The sequence below is a fragment of the Meleagris gallopavo genome, chromosome 2 (assembly GCF_905368555.1).
Source record: "Meleagris gallopavo chromosome 2, MGAL_WU_HG_1.1, whole genome shotgun sequence".
NCBI classification, from domain to species: Eukaryota; Metazoa; Chordata; class Aves; order Galliformes; family Phasianidae; genus Meleagris; species Meleagris gallopavo.
In genome coordinates this window covers 73,351-89,721 of record NC_139405.1, presented here as the reverse complement: position 1 = coordinate 89,721, position 16,371 = coordinate 73,351, and the positions used below count along the sequence as shown (strand labels likewise).

At 48.7% G+C, this 16,371-nt stretch overlaps 1 pseudogene across 1 annotated transcript in view; it reads right to left on the bottom strand.

Annotated features, from left to right (window-relative positions):
* Positions 1-16,340, bottom strand: part of LOC100539637 (ATP-dependent RNA helicase DDX25-like) — a 28,574-nt pseudogene extending 12,234 nt beyond the window's left edge. The window contains exons 1-2 of the transcript XR_014881784.1: positions 16,150-16,340; positions 8,164-10,271 (exon numbers count right to left, since the gene is read on the bottom strand). The product of XR_014881784.1 is annotated as an ATP-dependent RNA helicase DDX25-like (transcript). The remainder of the gene's footprint in view (positions 1-8,163; positions 10,272-16,149) is intronic.
* Positions 16,341-16,371: the final 31 nt, after the last annotated feature.

Below are 16,371 nucleotides of genomic sequence, written 5' to 3'. Positions count from 1 at the left end.
ACAGGGAATTAAATAAGGTCACGCTGCCTATTCATGCAGCCATACCCAATATTGCTTCCCTAATGGATACATTGAGTAGGGAAATAAAAACCTATCATTGTGTCCTAGATTTAGCAAATGCGTTCCTCAGTATCCCAATTACTGAAGAATCGCAAGATCAATTTGCATTCACATGGGGAGGCAGGCAGTAGACCTTTGAGGTCCTGCCACAGGGGTACGTGCATTCACCAACATATTGTCACAATCTAGTGGCGCATGACCTGGCTGATTGGAAAAAAAATCAGATAATGTTAACTTGTATCACTATATTGATGATCTCCTGCTGACATCTGACTCACTGGAGGCAGTAGGACAGGCGGCGGATTCATTAACCGCCTATTTACAACAGAGGGGGTGGGCTATAAATCCCCAAAAGGTGCAAGGTCCCAGCCTGTCTGTAAAATTCCTGGGGGTGGTTTGGTCAGGAAAGACCAAAGTACTGCCCAGTGCTGTCATCGATATGGTTCAGGCATTCCCAGTCCCTACAACATCGAAGCAGCTGCAAGAGTTTCTAGGTGTATTGGGTTATTGGCGTTCTTTTATACCTCACCTAGCGCAGCTGCTAAGGCCACTGTATAGACTCACAAAAAAGGGGCAGCTTTGGGATTGGGGGAAAACAGAACAGGATGCTTTTCAACAGGTGAAATTGGCAGTTAAACAAGCCCAGGCATTGGGTCTATTTGATCCTACCCTCCCAGACGAGTTGGATGTTCACATTACTCAATATGGCTTTGGTTGGGGCCTGTGGCAACGCCAGAGTTCTGTTTGGACCCCCATTGGTTTCTGGTCTCAGGTTTGGCACGGAGCAGAAGAAAGACACAGTATGATTGAAAAACAGTTATTGGCTGCCTATTCAGCACTGCAGGCAGTAGAGCCGATAACTCAAATGGCTGAAGTTATAGTCAAGACCACTCTGCTGATTCAGGGGTGGGTAAAAGATCTGACCCACCTTCCTAAAACAGGGGTGGCCCAAGCACAAACAGTGGCACGATGGGTCGCCTATCTCAGCCAAAGGAGCAGTCTGTCTTCATCCTCTTTGAAAGAAGAACTCCAGAAGATCCTAGGCCCAGTAACATATCACAGTGATGCACTGAAAGGAATACTGGTCGCTCCACCGCAGAAAAGTCCCATTCAGGAGGGAAAATACCCTATCCCTGAAGATGCTTGGTGCACAGATGGATCCAGCAAGGGCAACCCGAGCAAGTGGAGAGCAATAGCATACCATCCTTCTACTGAGACAGTCTGGTTTGATGAGGGGGATGGTCAGAGCAGCCAATGGGCAGAACTGCGAGCTGTGTAGATGATTATAACTAAGGAACCTGGTGATGGTATCCTGAACATCTGTACGGATAGTTGGGCTGTGTACCGAGGGTTCACTTTGTGGATTGCACAGTGGGCCACCCAAGAATGGACTATCCATGCCCGGCTGATCTGGGGTAAGGACATGTGGTTAGACATATGGAATACAGTCAAACACAGGATTATATGTGTCTACCATGTTTCTGGTCATCAGCCCCTACAGTCACTGGGAAATGATGAAGCTGACACGCTGGCCCGAGTTCGATGGATTGAGAATTCACCATCCAAGAACATCGCCCGTTGGTTACATCAGAAGCTACGGCATGTGGGACAAAAGACAATGTGGGCAGCTGCTAAAGCATGGGGACTGCCCATACAGCTACCTGACATCGTCCAGGCATGCCGGGATTGCGACACTTGCTCCAAGATGAGACCGAGACCGCTGCCCGAAACAACAGCCCATCTTGCTAGAGGACATCTCCAGTGATGGCAGGTCGATTACACTGAGCCCCTTCCTTGGCCTGAGGGGGCGAGATATGCCCTGACCTGTGTTGACACTGCAAGTGGGCTACTGCAGGCCTATCCAGTACTGAAAGCAAACCAGGCGTATACCATCAAGGCACTCACAAAACTGATGTCTGCCTACAGACACCTCAAGTCATCAAGAGCGACCAAGGAACTCATTTTACTGGTGCACTGATACAATGCTGGGCAGAAGAAAATAACATCGAATGGCGATTCTACCTGCCATATAATCTGAAGGGGGCAGGCCTCATCGAACATTATAATGGTATTCTTAAGGCTGCCCTGAAGACAGACTCCCAGTCCCTGCTGGGAGTGGACAAAAAGACTGTATGAAACTTTGTAAGACTTGAATGAAAGACCCTGAGATGGTAGACCCAGTGCCCTGAGAATGTTGCAGACAACATGGGCCACCCCACTTAGGATCCAAATTACGGGCACTGATCATCAGGTAAGAACCCTGATTGGTAATGAAAATAATCTTCTGCTCCCTGCCTCTGAGAATTTAGATCCTGCCACCCATAGAATAAAATGGCCATGGAAGGTGCAGGTAGGACCCAAGTAGTGTGGCCTACTTGCACCTTGGGGGAGATGGTTGGAGGTGGGAGGCTCAGTAGTCCCTCCAGTAATAGGTACATGGCATACTGATGTTGTGGTCAACACTCCGATTTTTATTGCTAAAGGGACTCCCATCACATCCCTGTGGCAGATCAGGACACCCCCTTTGGTGCCTGATATTATTATGCAGCTGCAAACATCCGGCCAGAAAGTGTGGTACAAGCAGCCAGGACGTGCCCCTGTACAAGCAGAAGTGTTGACCCAGGATAGAAACACGGCCTGTATCTTGCCCTGGAGGGCAGACCTTCCCCTCTTGGTACCTCTGAAACATCTGTATTTCTCCCGTAAGTCTTTGAGCCTTCAGGATCACCAAAAGGAATGAAATGTCATCAAAACGTTCCAGTGTTACTGTCAGATCATGTGTAACACCCGGTGATGGTCTACATGGGACTGATGGAACATAGGACGGACCGGCACCTCACGACCGTATGCCTCCAGTAACATCATTGAGCGCTGGCCCATAGGAGGATGTCAACTTTCACCAGTCATCACTCATCTTGAAATTTACCAACATGTGTTACGATGAAATTGTATAAGCGTCGCAGTGTATTGGATCTCTGTATTAGGGAAAGCTCACCCTTTTAGTCAACCTAATCATTGGTTCATGCTGTGAAGGGATGGAGTGTACGGGGCTGCTGAATCACGGCCTGAACCTCTGATTGATCACCTGAGGCAAGCAATGAGTCAGCCACGGGAGCACAGGTGAAGGCAAATCACCTGTGCTGCAGGAAGGGGTGGAGCCTGGCTGCACCTCTCCTAGAGCCATTTAAGAGCTGACTGCCAGTGGGGAAGGATCTCTCTGGAGATCCGCTCCAAAAAAAAAAATATATATATATATATACACCATCTGTATATCCATTGATTATACAATATGTTAGCAGCATATTTTAGAAACATTATTACTGAATTATGTGATTAATCTTGCAAAACTGTAATAGTTGTTAAATGTTCCAAACAGTGCAAGTATAGTGTGTTAGGGATTAGAAAACATATTGTAGAGTTGTTAGGATAAGAAACTCCCAGCAAAAGAAAAACAGATTTAGCAAACATCAAAGAAGCCAGGGCCTCTACACAAGGCCGAACTGTCTCACTCCGTGAGAAGGTTGGGATGTGACAAGCAGGCACCAAGATACTGCCCTGTCTTTCTCCCAAGCTTATCTTTGAGAAAAGAAGGATAAGCAGATATCGGCAAAATAGTGATCAGGTGTGGAGTAAGTTAATTAATTAACTACAGATTTACACTTATGCTGCAAAAATGTATGTTTGTCCAGTGTTTCCATGTTTAGTAAAGCGTTGAGAAGATTGTGAACCTAAAGTACTCAGCTAATGAGGAACTAGGGGAGAAAGAGATAAGTGTCGGGGAATAGGGAATAAAAGATGTAACTCTGTTTTCTGGGGGCTTTCCTGATTGCAGGAGTCCCCGCCATTGCAATTGCGAATAAAATCTGCTTTATCAGAGATACCATCCTAGAAAATTATTTGGATACTTCCAACACTTGTAAGGATCAACAGATCATGCATTGTGTCGTACTGCAAGACAGCTCAAGTGGGAAAGCACAGAAGCATTGAAGAAAGTGATTTTAGGAAAAAAAAGAGAGAGTAGGGAGAAAGGTTTAAGTTACTCTGTACAGCTTGTCAGTGTGAGGACCTAACAGGAGCAGCCAAACTTTCAGCTGTATGTTCTCGTAGAGCATCCCTGGCTCCCCAGAAAGATACTGGTAGCCACATTTGCCATATTCTTACATCAGCCCAGAAGTCTGTTGCCCCCTTGACAGTAAAAGCATGTCAAGTATCTTGGTGGAGATCTGGATTTGATCAAGGTGTCTGCTCAAGGTAAAGCTAATGGAGGAAGACACTCACTCGCTCCATCTCCAATGAGCGGGCTGGATTTGGAGCAGAAGAGGACATCTGAGTGGTTCAAGATGAATTCCATAATGGCTGGCTGCATCTGCACCTCCACGAAGGCAGCTCTTCCGCTGATGCAGGCAGACTCACTCTGCTGTGATCTGAAGAAAAAACAGATAAAGTAAAACTGCCAACAGACAGAAGACTGGGAAGGCACCTCTGGCTGTGCAAAATGTGTTGATTTTGGAGGGGAGGGTCTACAAAGGCTGCATGTGTTTATTTTGAAGTTTCTTTTCAACACTTTTTACAAGATGTCAAGCATGAGCCCACTCCATCAGCATGTCCCTGTTTCAATTCTGAATGGCACTGGCCCAACACATACTGACTTCCTTTGGAGCCCAGCACGCCTTTTACGTCTCTGAAAATGATGCAGGAACATTTTCTTCAACGTTCCCTTTAGGATGCTTTGTTTACCAACGCTTCAACAAGGTTCATGGGAAATGAACAGAAAAGTATAGAATTCTAAGGGAGTGATCTGTGTGACGTCTGGGTGCTAGAGCTGGTGGCACCATGCAGAGCAGCAGCACAAGGGCTGTTTGCAGGGAGCTGATCCAACCCCTCCAGGCTGACGCCTGTGTGTCAGCAGTGACTCTGGGGCTTTTCTCAGGGGACTGAGCATGCTAATTCTGCAACTCATGCTTCTCTGTGTTTCTTCTGTTGCTTTTGCCTTGGTCAGTAAGTAACTGCACTGCATTTATTCTATGTCCTGCTTGCAGAGGCTCATTCTGCACAGCCAGAGCTGACCTAACAAGAAGGAGCAGCAGCAAAGCCCTCACCCAGAGAGGCCACGCACTGCTACGTCTCCAGCATCACAGCCCGGTACAGCGCTCGCTGCGCAGGGTCCAGCAGCGCCCACTCCTCCCTGCTGAAATACACGGCCACCTCTGCAAAGGCCACGGGCTCCTGCAAGTGCTCCTTGCTGGGCACAGCCAAGGCCCAGGGAAGCAGCTTGGAGAGGAGAGAAACTCCCGTCCCAGCGGCTTCTTCTCTGTTCCCAGCACACAAACGCTGGCTGAGGACACCTCACTCTCACCCTGCATTCCCATCTCTTGCTCCTTGCCCTCTCCTGGCTGCTTTCCCAAGTCCCTGCCTGAGATAGACATGCTGTGGCCAGTTGCTGCTCTGCTGCAGGCAGATGTTAAACTGGAGCCTGCTGGGACAAGAGAAACAATAGGCAGGAGAGGTGTGAGGGAATGCAGCAATCCCTGCCCAACCCCCACCCTCACCAGCCCCCCTGCAGGGCATTGCCTAGGGGTAAAAGCCAGCTGGGACTCAGACCAGCAGCCCTGCTCTTATCAGGCTTCCTTCCCAGCAAAGCCAGTGTGATGGTGCGCTCCCTCCTCTCCCTTTCTTTCTTCCTTTTTCCCACCTTCCTCCCTCAGCCTGGCACTGGAAGACAGCGAGCAGCACTCCTGGCTAAATCAGATGAGCAACCACAAAACTGTCTCAGGTCGGGAGGCTGAAAGAACTCACAGCAGACCTCTGGCTCAACAGCTGAGGGCCAACTGAGCATGTGCCTAAAAACAAAGTACAGCAATGAGTCAATCATCTTACCACCAAAATAGAGAGCAGCACAAGCACCTCTTAAGCCCTCCTGCACAACAGCAGGCTGCAGGACGAGCTCTCTCCTTATTTGGGAATATCCAAACAATTTCTCAGGACGGTATCTCTGATAAAGCAGATTTTACTTGCAATTGCAATGCCGGGCCTCCTGCTGAAGTGCGGAATCAAACTCTATAGCCACAAAGTAGTTATGAAAGCAGCTATGTTTTAATCAGTGCTGCGTAGACACCGGGTACAAGGGGGGATCGTTCCTCCTAACTTGCACAACTAGGGCAAAAACTTGGTACAGATAGAGGCCGAACTAATACTAATCAATGGTTTACCTGGAATTCATATACATATTCATTACATTTCCGAGAACCATCAGTATTTGGTCCCTCCCCCTTGCACATGTGCTGTCGGGGTCTCCTTCTGGTGGTCATGGGATGAAGGCTCACTGTCTTCAACAGAAGTAATCCCATCCTGACCCATTCCTTGTGTAAAGTTTCTTCAAGTTTACAATAGAGTTTTGAGATGTTCTTTTCTTATCTGGCCTCACATCCTGCTTACCTGCATACAATGGTTAACCCTTATCTTGCCCTCTCCTTACTCACGCAAGCAGGAGAGCACGCAGAACACAGCATTACATCTTTTACACCCTATAACTCGACACTTATCTCTTTCTCCCCTAGTTCCTCATTGGCTGAGTACTTCACGTTCACAATCTTCCTGACGCTCAACTAAACATACAGATAATGGCTAAACATCAATTGTTGCTGCTAAGCATATATCGCTAATTAGTTAGCTTCTCACACCTGCTCATTCAACACTCGGTCCTTGTTTCTGGACATCTGTTCGTCCTTGCATAGAGATAAGCTTAGAAGGAGGAAAGGGGGGAGTACCTTCATCCCTGCCTGTTGCATCCCAACCTACCCACAGAGCGAGGCAAGCCAGCCTTGTATAGAGGCCCTGGCTTCTTTGATGTTTGTTAAGTCCGTTTTTCTTTTGCTGAGGGTCTCGTATCCAAACAGAATAGCCCTACAATATGCTTTCTAGTCCACAATACTATACCTATACTATTTGGAACATTTAAGAGCTATTGCAGTTTTGCAAGCAAAAATTAATCACACAATTCAGCAACTGTATTTCTAAAGTATGTTACTAACATGTATGGTATTTCTACTTTTTCACATCAGCTGTTTCTAAGGACAAGTTACAAAGTACAAGTACATTGTCCTCCACTTCTTCAGATCAATTCCCCCTTTTTAATATCTAATGCAGAAACAACATTCCATTCCTACACCTTTGAGCAGGAATGCTTCTTGAATTCACACCTGCACAGAGATCCCTTCCACCTTGATGTCAAGACACCTTGCTGGTACGGATCCTCAGTGAGCGACTGACAGTTTGGTTTGAGCTTTGTCAGCTTCACTAAGGTGGCATCTTTGATTGTGCACATAGGATCCTTCAGGCACAAACTCCTGAATGCGTCTGGGACTAGGAGTGGATCCAGCTGTGCTGACAAACCTTACCTCTGTGGTTTGAAGAGTTCAGACAGCCATGGGGTTCGCTCTGATCCTCATGACACAGCAAGAGAGCTGTGAGAGCTGTAGGTGTGTGTGTGTAACCTGTCCTCTGCGTGGAAAATAACCCAAAGAGAAAAACCCAGTGAGGCCACAGGCTGCTCCATCTCCAGCATCACATCCCGGTAGGACGTAAATAATTTTCACCTCATTGACTCACAGCTTCCCCTTTAAACTGAAATTGGTCGGGTCTGCTGTACAGAACTCCAAAAGGACTCAAACATTCCGTACATCTTGATTTTACCTTCACCCTCGTTACCTGGCACCAGTGTCAGGTCTCCTCCTGCCGAATCTCAGCCACCCGCTGTTTATCGGGCGATTTCCACGTGTCCCCTTGTGCTCAGCAGGCCGTGTGCAATTCCCAACCAATGCCCACGGTGTGACCGAGCTGCCGCAGCACTCCCAGCACTGAGCGCCCTTTGCCCAGCGCTATCACGACAGGTGCCCGAATCGAGGCATGATGTCACTTCACAGTGCTCGTGTACTCGCCTTGTTTGTCCTGCAGGGAAAAGCCACCGACCGAGCTGAAGCAGTGTCTGTCAGCACCGCGACGTTCCCCACGTTCTGAGAAATACATTTGTCATCGCTTTGACTTCACTGTATTTTTCTTTTACACGAATATTGGATCTCTTAATTCCAAGGATTCGTGACCTACCTGCACGTGCGCAGTACACGTAAATGAAGCATTTACCAGCGACCGAATTAGACGAGTTTAGAATGTTAGAAGCTCCGTCCAGCCGCGGTGCAAACACGCCGCCTCCGACGGGCAGCGTTCCCACAACCAACATGGCTCCTCGACGGCTTCACCGGCTCCTCAGCGCCCCCCTGCAGCGCGTCTCCCCGCCCCGCCGCTCTCAACTTGCCGTGCCCTTTCTCAAAATGGCGGCCGCCAGCTTCATCCCGCGGCCGCCCTGCCCGGGTGACGGCCGGGTCGCGCGGTCACGTGGCGGGCGGCGGGCCGTGAGGGCGGAGCGGTGCCGGGCGGCGCGCCGGGTTCGTCCGCTCCTCCTGGCCGTGCCAGGAACGTCCTCTCAACGGCATCCTGTTTCGCCGTTCTTGTCCTCAGTCTGATTTCTCTCTCCTCTCCCCGGCCGAATTTCGGCGCCCCGTTACACGTCCTCCAGGGGGAGGTTGGAGCCGACGGGCAGCCGGCGGCTGTGGGCTGTGCGGGGCTCTCGTGGCAGTGATGCTGCAGTAACGTGTCCTCCGTGCTCCCTTCGCTGAGATGTGCCGTGTGTGTCTGTGGCCGTGCTGAGGCTGCACGAAAGATATCGCGGTTGGTGTGTGCAGACTCGTGAAGGAAATTTACACTCGCATTCCGAAGACGATGCTCTCTTCCCCCCCCCCCTCCACCTTGATGTAGCAATGCGTCTATGATCACTGTCTATGAGCAAAGTCTGAGAAGGAGCTGGATTTCAATTCATGCCACTTTTTTTCCCCTTACTCTCTTCCCCCCCATACGTCACCATGTGGACATTATCTGCTAATTGTACTTTCAACGGTGATTATTTTTCTCATGATCCTAATGCTGTGAATTTCTCAGTGGTTGCTGAGATGAAGGTAATCATAAATACAGGTTTTAGTGTTATTGTGTCTAGGAACAGAAAATGCCCAATAGCTAATCACATTCTGCTGCAAAAAAAGAAAGCATAGTCCCTTTTTAAAAAAGCAAGGGATAGAGTGCTTCCCCCCAGAAAAGGGAAAAATCCCCAAACGTTTATGCTGAGTTAACACGCTGAGAATGAAGAGTGGCAGCTTTGCTTGTTCCCTTCACTACTCGTTTTGGTTTGAAGTACAGAGGAAAGGATGCGTGAGCCATGCTGGAGCGGTGTGCCTGCCTGCATAGTGTGGCAGTGAGCAATGCAGAGAATTTTATAACGTCTCTGTAATGTCTGTCTCCTTCCTAGATGGTACTGAGTTCTCTGAGATGCGCTTTGGAAATGATGAGAACGACTTCTGAGGCTGTGAGCGGTGGCTGATGAGAGAATCTAAAGAGAGGAACCTCAAAATTGAACAGATTGGTAAATCCAAGCCTGAGGATTTATATGCTCTTTGTTCTAACAAACACGTCTGACCCTTAATTAATTTAATGGACCAATGTTTTTATGTGGCACCAGACAAGGTAAGGAAGCTCTAGGACTTGGTATGCTTGCATTGATGCTTCTCTCAGACTGTGCGTTTCTGTAGTAGCATAACATCCTAGGCAGTGGCTTCCCAATAATCTTCTCATGTCAAACAATGTTAATGCTTAGACCTGATCACAGTGGTGAATATAAATGATTTATCGTTAGGGCAGCATTTCTGAATTTTCACTGTCTGCAGTGAAGCTTCTCAAGTTACGGTGCCCATCCCGCTGAGAAAGTGCAGTGTGGTAAGGTACATACACTGTCCATCTCTTCTGGAGTGTTTCCCTTCCTGTTGCTGACTGTTTCAATCGGTGTCACTCTTGCACTCTGGTAACGCGTTGATGCTTGAGAAATGGGCCTTGGAGGGGATGGGGTGAGAGGTGTGTGTCTGACTCGAGTTTTTGCCTTGCTGTGCTTTTACAGTAGAATATAAGTTCTGCATGTGAAGTATTTAAGTAATGTCTTGTTTTTGTGTCGTTACTGGCATTCTGTATGACCATGTCTTGAAGTGAAATCGTGGAGAAAAGCATCGTCTGCCAAGCTGTAGAGACGGTGTTAATAGCACATAACGTGTGACATGACGAAGAGTTGTAGAGAGCTCTCACAGCACTGGTGTTCTTTTCAGTAAGGCTGCAGGCTGTGGGCAGAAAGATGAGAGAAATAAGCACCTGCCTTGAATTTTCATACAGGTTATTTCCCTGGAGGGCTGATAAAGAAGTTTAGTAATGATGGTGAAAGATTTATTTATGTGTATGTGCTATTACTTGTATATCAACAGGTACTGACTTCTGTTTGCTTTTTGCTTTATAGCTATGGAATGAAGGGGCATTTCATAGCAAATGGATGAAGGTATGTCTGTTTTCCTTCTTAATAGTGAAATGTGCTTCTGAAGTTCCCTTGATATCCCGTGTGCTTTGCTTGTCTGATTTTTCTCTAGCTAAGAGACCTTCATCCTGTGACTACTTCACTTCCTGACCTCTGGTGGTAGCTGCAGGCATGAAGCACTATCAGGAACACGGGATCCTTAGATTTTTTTTTTTTTTTTATCTGAAGCTTTTACTTTGAATTTCATAAGTCAGTGTATGCTAAGGAGGGCATTGTAAAGGAAGCTGCAGTTGAACCGTATAAATTCATCTTCTTACTGGGTGGAAAACAGCTTATTTTGTAAGTCAGAGATCCAGAATTCCTTCAGATTTTCAAGTGAAGTTCCAGTGGATATGATGCCCCTTAATTATTGTTGTACAGCTCCAGGCTTTCATTACATGGTCTGATTTACTTTTTCCATAAAGTAAGAGCTCTGTATTTTAACTGTGCAAAAGTCAATACCTCATTTAGAACATGAGTTGGAAAGAGGCAGTATTTCACATCAGGTAACGCTGTGCTGCCACTGTTTCCTTCCCTGCACACCCCTCTTTGGAAGCTCACTTCTCTTTGAGTTATGTTATGCTGAAGTGGAATCTTAATATAAGTTCTACTGTATTCATTATTCACGTCCTTCTTGCTGCTTGGAGGCTCAGAAGGAAATGCATTTCTTCTCAAAAGAAAGTAAGGGTTAAGCTGAGTGTGAAGAAAACTGCTGATTCTTTTTTTCCTCTCCATGCACAACTTTGCAGAAATTGGGTCCCTTCTGCTTAAAATCAGTCAGTCAGTGGCTATTAGAAAAGTTCTCTTAGTTTTTGTATGCTGTATAAGGTCAGTTGTGTTATTTGTCCATGGCAGCATCTGTAGCTATTTCGTTCAGTGATTAGTTTTAGCAGAACAATACAGAAAATGGTGTACAACAGTTAAATGTGACATGACATTAGGAGGGAAAAATCCTTTGTAACTTAATTGTCTTTCACGAGGCTGGCAGAGATAACATTCTGCCTGCTCCTGAAAAGTGGGACTGCTCTCCTCTGAAACACTTTATCCTCGTTTATATGTAAGGGTGTGTGATACACCTGTAGTCTGTTAAAGTGATCTATGGTCAAAGTTTATAACAGGACAAGTAAGCAGGAATTTTATAGAGAAACTTCCTTAGGCATTGAGCTAATAAACTTTGATCACCTGCAAGAGGCTTTCTGAGAAATAGCAATTATAATGCTTGCATAACTAATTTTTCTATGGTTGTTTTATTCCTGATTTGCCTACAGGAGTTGCACCTCAGCGAGTTTATAGTGCATGAGGAAACATACATTACAGACTTTAATTACATAGACACGTTTCACATACGGACTCGTATTACTCATAGAATCACAGAATTGTAGGGGTTGGTAGGGACCTCTAGAGATCATCGAGACCAACCCCCCTGCCAAAGCAGGTTCCCTACACCAGGTCGCACAGGTAGGCGTCCAGGCGAGACTTGAATATCTCCAGAGAAGGAGACTCCACAACCTCCCTGGGCAGCCTGTTCCAGTGCTCCGTCACCCTCACCGTGAAGAAGTTCTTACGCACATTCGTGCAAAACTTCCTGTGCTGCAGCTGATGTCCGTTTCCCCTCGTCCTGTCTCCACATACCACTGAAAAGAGACTGGCCTCACCGCTATGGCTGCCACACCACAGATATTTATAAACCTGGATCAGGTCCCCTCTCAGTCGTCTTTTCTCAAGGCTAAACAGACCCAGTTCACTTAGCCTTTCTTCATAGGGGAGATGCTCCAGGCCCTTCACCATCTTTGTGGCCCTCCGCTGGACTCTTTCCAAGAGATCCCTGTCTTTTTTGTACTGGGGAGCCCAGAACTGGACACAGTTCTCCAGATGAGGCCTTACCAGGGCAGAGTAGAGGGGGAGGATCACCTCCCTCGACCTACTGGACACGCTCTTCTTAATGCACCCCAGAATGCCATTGGCCTTTTTGGCCACGAGGGCACACTGCTGGCTCATGGCCAACCTGTCGTCCACCAGGACACCCAGGTCCCTCTCTGCAGAGCTCCTCTCCAGCAGCTCATCCCCCAGCCTGTATTGGTGCATGCAATTATTCCTCCCTAGGTGTAAGACCCTACACTTGCTTTTGTTGAACCTCATCCGGTTTCTTACTGCCCAGCTCTCCAGCCTGTCCAGGTCTTGCTGAATGGCAGCACAGCCTTCAGGAGTGTCAGCCAATCCTCCCAACTTCGTATCATCAGCAAACTTGCTGAGGGTGGCCACTATCCCCTCATCAAGGTCATTGATGAAGATGTTGAACAAGACCGGACCCAGCACAGACCCCTGGGGGAAACCACTGGTTACAGGTCTCCAGCCAGACTCTGCACCACCAACGACGACCCTCTGTGCTCTGCCAGTCAGCCAGTTCTCAACCCACCTCACTGTCCATTCATCTATCCCACACTTCCTCAGCTTTGTTATAAGGATGTCGTGGGAGACAGTATCAAATGCCTTTCTAAAATCAAGGTAGACTACATCTACCGCTCTTCCCCCATCCACCCAGCATGTGACAGCATCATAGAAGGCCACCAGGTTGGTCGAGCATGACCTCCCCTTGGTGAACCCATGCTGACTACTCCTGATAACCTCCTTTTCTCCCAGTTGTCTGGAGATGGTATCCTGCACAAGCTGTTCCATCACCTTTGCAGGGACAGAGGTGAGGCTGACAGGCCTATAATTACCCGGGTCTTCTTTCTTGCCCTTTTTGAAGACCGGAGTGACATTGGCTATGCTCCAGTCTTCAGGGACCTCCCCTGTTGTCCAAGACCTCTCAAAAATGATGGAGAGCGGTTCGGCAATGACCTCCGCCAGCTCCCTCAGCACACGTGGATGCAACCCATCAGGTCCCATGGACTTGTGGACTTTAGTACTGCCTAGGTGCTCACGCACTTCCTCTTTCCTGACTAAAGGGAAGTCTCCCATTCCCCAGACCCTCTCACTAACCTCCGGGGTGTGGGAAACCTGAGGGAGAGCCTTTTCACTGAAGACAGAAGTAAAGAAGGCATTCAGTATCTCTGCCTTCTCAGCATCCCCCGTTACCAGAATCCCCCCCTCACTTAGTAAGGGGCCCACATTCTCTCTAGTTTTCCTTTTGCTGTTAACATACTTGAAGAAGCCTTTTTTATTATCCTTTATCAGTTTAGCCAGATTCAATTCCAGGTGGGCTTTAGCCTTCCTCGTTGCATCCCTGCAGGCCCTGACTACATTCCTATATTCTTCCCAAGTGGTCAGACCCTTTTTCCACATTTCATGGACCTTCTTCTTTCCTTTGAGCTTGCGCATGAGCTCCTTGCTCATCCACACAGGTCTCCTGCCACCTTTTCCCGATTTCTTGCTCACAGGGATGCACCAATCCCGAGCTTGGAAGAAGAGCTGTTTAAATGCTGACCAGCTCTCAGAGGCCTCCTTACCTTCTAACACCCGAGCCCACGGGATAGCTCCAAGTAGGTCCCGGAAGAGATCGAAGTTGGCTCTCCTAAAGTCCAGGGTAGCAATCCTACTTATTGCTTTGCTTCTTCCACTCAGGATCTTGAACTCCACCATCTCATGATCACTACAATCCAAACTGCCCCCAACCTTTACTTCCTTAACAAGTCCATCCCTGTTGGTGAGAATAAGGTCCAGTAACACCCCTCCCCGCTTCGGTTCCTCCACCACCTGCATCAGAAAGTTGTCTTCAACGCACTGCAAGAACCGTCTGGACCGTGCATGCCTGGCCATGTTGGTCGTCCAGCAAATATCTGGATAATTGAAGTCCCCCATAAGCACCAGTGCCTGGGAACGTGATGCTACATCCAGCATGTCACCCTTACCAGCCTGCCCCTTGATTCTCACCCATAAGCTCTCCACTGCTACATCACTCTCCCCCAAGTGAAGTTCAATACATTCTAGCTGCTCTCTCACATAAAGAGCAACTCCACCACCCCGCCTAGCCAGCCGATCTTTCCTAAAAAGCACATAGCCATCCATGACAACATTCCAGTCATGCAAGCTGTCCCACCACGTCTCCGTGATCGCAATGAGATCATGACCTCGTGACCGCACGCAGAACTCCAGCTCTTCCTACTTATTCCCCATGCTACGCGCATTAGTATACAGGCACTTAAGAGAAGCAGCATCCCCCCACCCCTCTCCAAGCCTTTGAACTCCACTGTCTCCACCCATCAAGTTCTGTTTGGAACCTCGAACTGCCCCCTCAGTCCCAGCGGTCATCATTTTGTCCCCTTCCCCCTTCATACCTAGTTTAAACACCTGTCAATAAGTCCCGCCAGTTCCTTGGCTAGAACCCTCTTTCCCCATGGAGACAGGCTGCTTTCATTTGCAGCCATCATGCCAGGTGCCGAGTAAATTGCCCCATGATCAAAAAAACCAAAACTCCTGCGTTTGCACCAACTCCTAAGCCATTTGTTCAAGAGATGGGTTTTTAGGCTCATCCCAGTATCGTTTCCTGTCACTGAAGGTACAGATGTAATAACCACCTGCACACCTGTTCTTTCAACTACCCGCCCCAGTCTCCTGAAGTCATCTTTGATAGCCTTCAGGCTTTTCTCACCAACTTCTTCACTGCCAGCCTGTACTATCAATAGTGGATAGTAGTCAGAAGGGCAGATCAGTCTGGGAAGTCTCCTAGCAATGTCTCTGACCCGTGCCCCAGGGAGGCAGCACACCTCTCTGCGGGTAGGGTCGGGCCGGCATATAGGGCCTTTGGTTCCTTGCAGCAGGGAGTCGCCTATGACAACTACCCTTCTATCCTTTCGGGTGGAAGAAGTCTTGAGGCACGGGGGTGACCGCTTCCCTCGAGGCACCCTCACGGGTGGGCCTCCCTCCACATCTGCACACACCTCTCCCTCGGGTTCCAGGGCCTCAAATCTATTCCGCAGAGGCACCTGGGGAGCCGAGCATGGTCTGGGGGATGGACGCCCACAATGCCGAGTCGGTATCTGTTTCCACCCGTCCTTCTCTCTCAAATAGCTTTGCTCTGCTCTGCAACAACCGGGCAGAGGCTCCACCGCTGAGCAGTGGATATCACCTTCCTCTTTTGGGAGAGAGTTTTGTCCCAGTCCCACACCCCCTAGTTCTTCATAAGTACTGTGAGGGGAAGGAGCAGACTGAGGGCTCACTGTATCAGGAGCACAGTCTGTCTGCCGATTTCTCTCTTTCACCTGTTTGCAAGGTGACTGGGGGCCACATGCTCCATAGGGAACCTCAGTTGCATGCTAGGACCTCGGGGCCAATAGGGCCTGGCACCACCAGTCAATTTCCTTTTCACAGTCCTTGATGGTCCTCAGTCTCTCCACCTCTTCCCTCAGGCAGGCCACCAGACTGAGAAGGTCATTTACCCGGTCGCACCTTACACAGGCGCTGCCTCCATCGCCTGGCACTTCAAGGGCCAGACTCTGGCACTCGTTGCAGCCAGCAACCTGAACGCTAGCGTGCTGTTTTGGGACCTCAGTCTGAGTCTCCACACTCTTCTTGGCTACAGCCTTCCTCTTACGTGTGCAGGGGACCTCTGTCTGGGTCTCCACATGTTTCCTGGCAGTAGCCTTCCGCCGGGACGCAGCCATGGCAATCCAGCAGACCCACTAGCACCAGCACAATCAGAGTAGCCTTACCAAGTGTGACTAACAGCTCCGCCCCGTTACTGAAAGTGCTGGATCTGCCCTTGCTCTTTTAACAGGTCGTTGACGGGTGCAACCGCACTTATCACCCTCTTCACAGTGACAAAACTCCTTCTCCCCGTCTGGGTGGGCAGCGGCGTGCTACTGCCCTCTTCAACGCTCTTATGGGGGGGGGAGGGTGGGAGGCGGGGACGGAGAGCCACAACCCTGGCAACG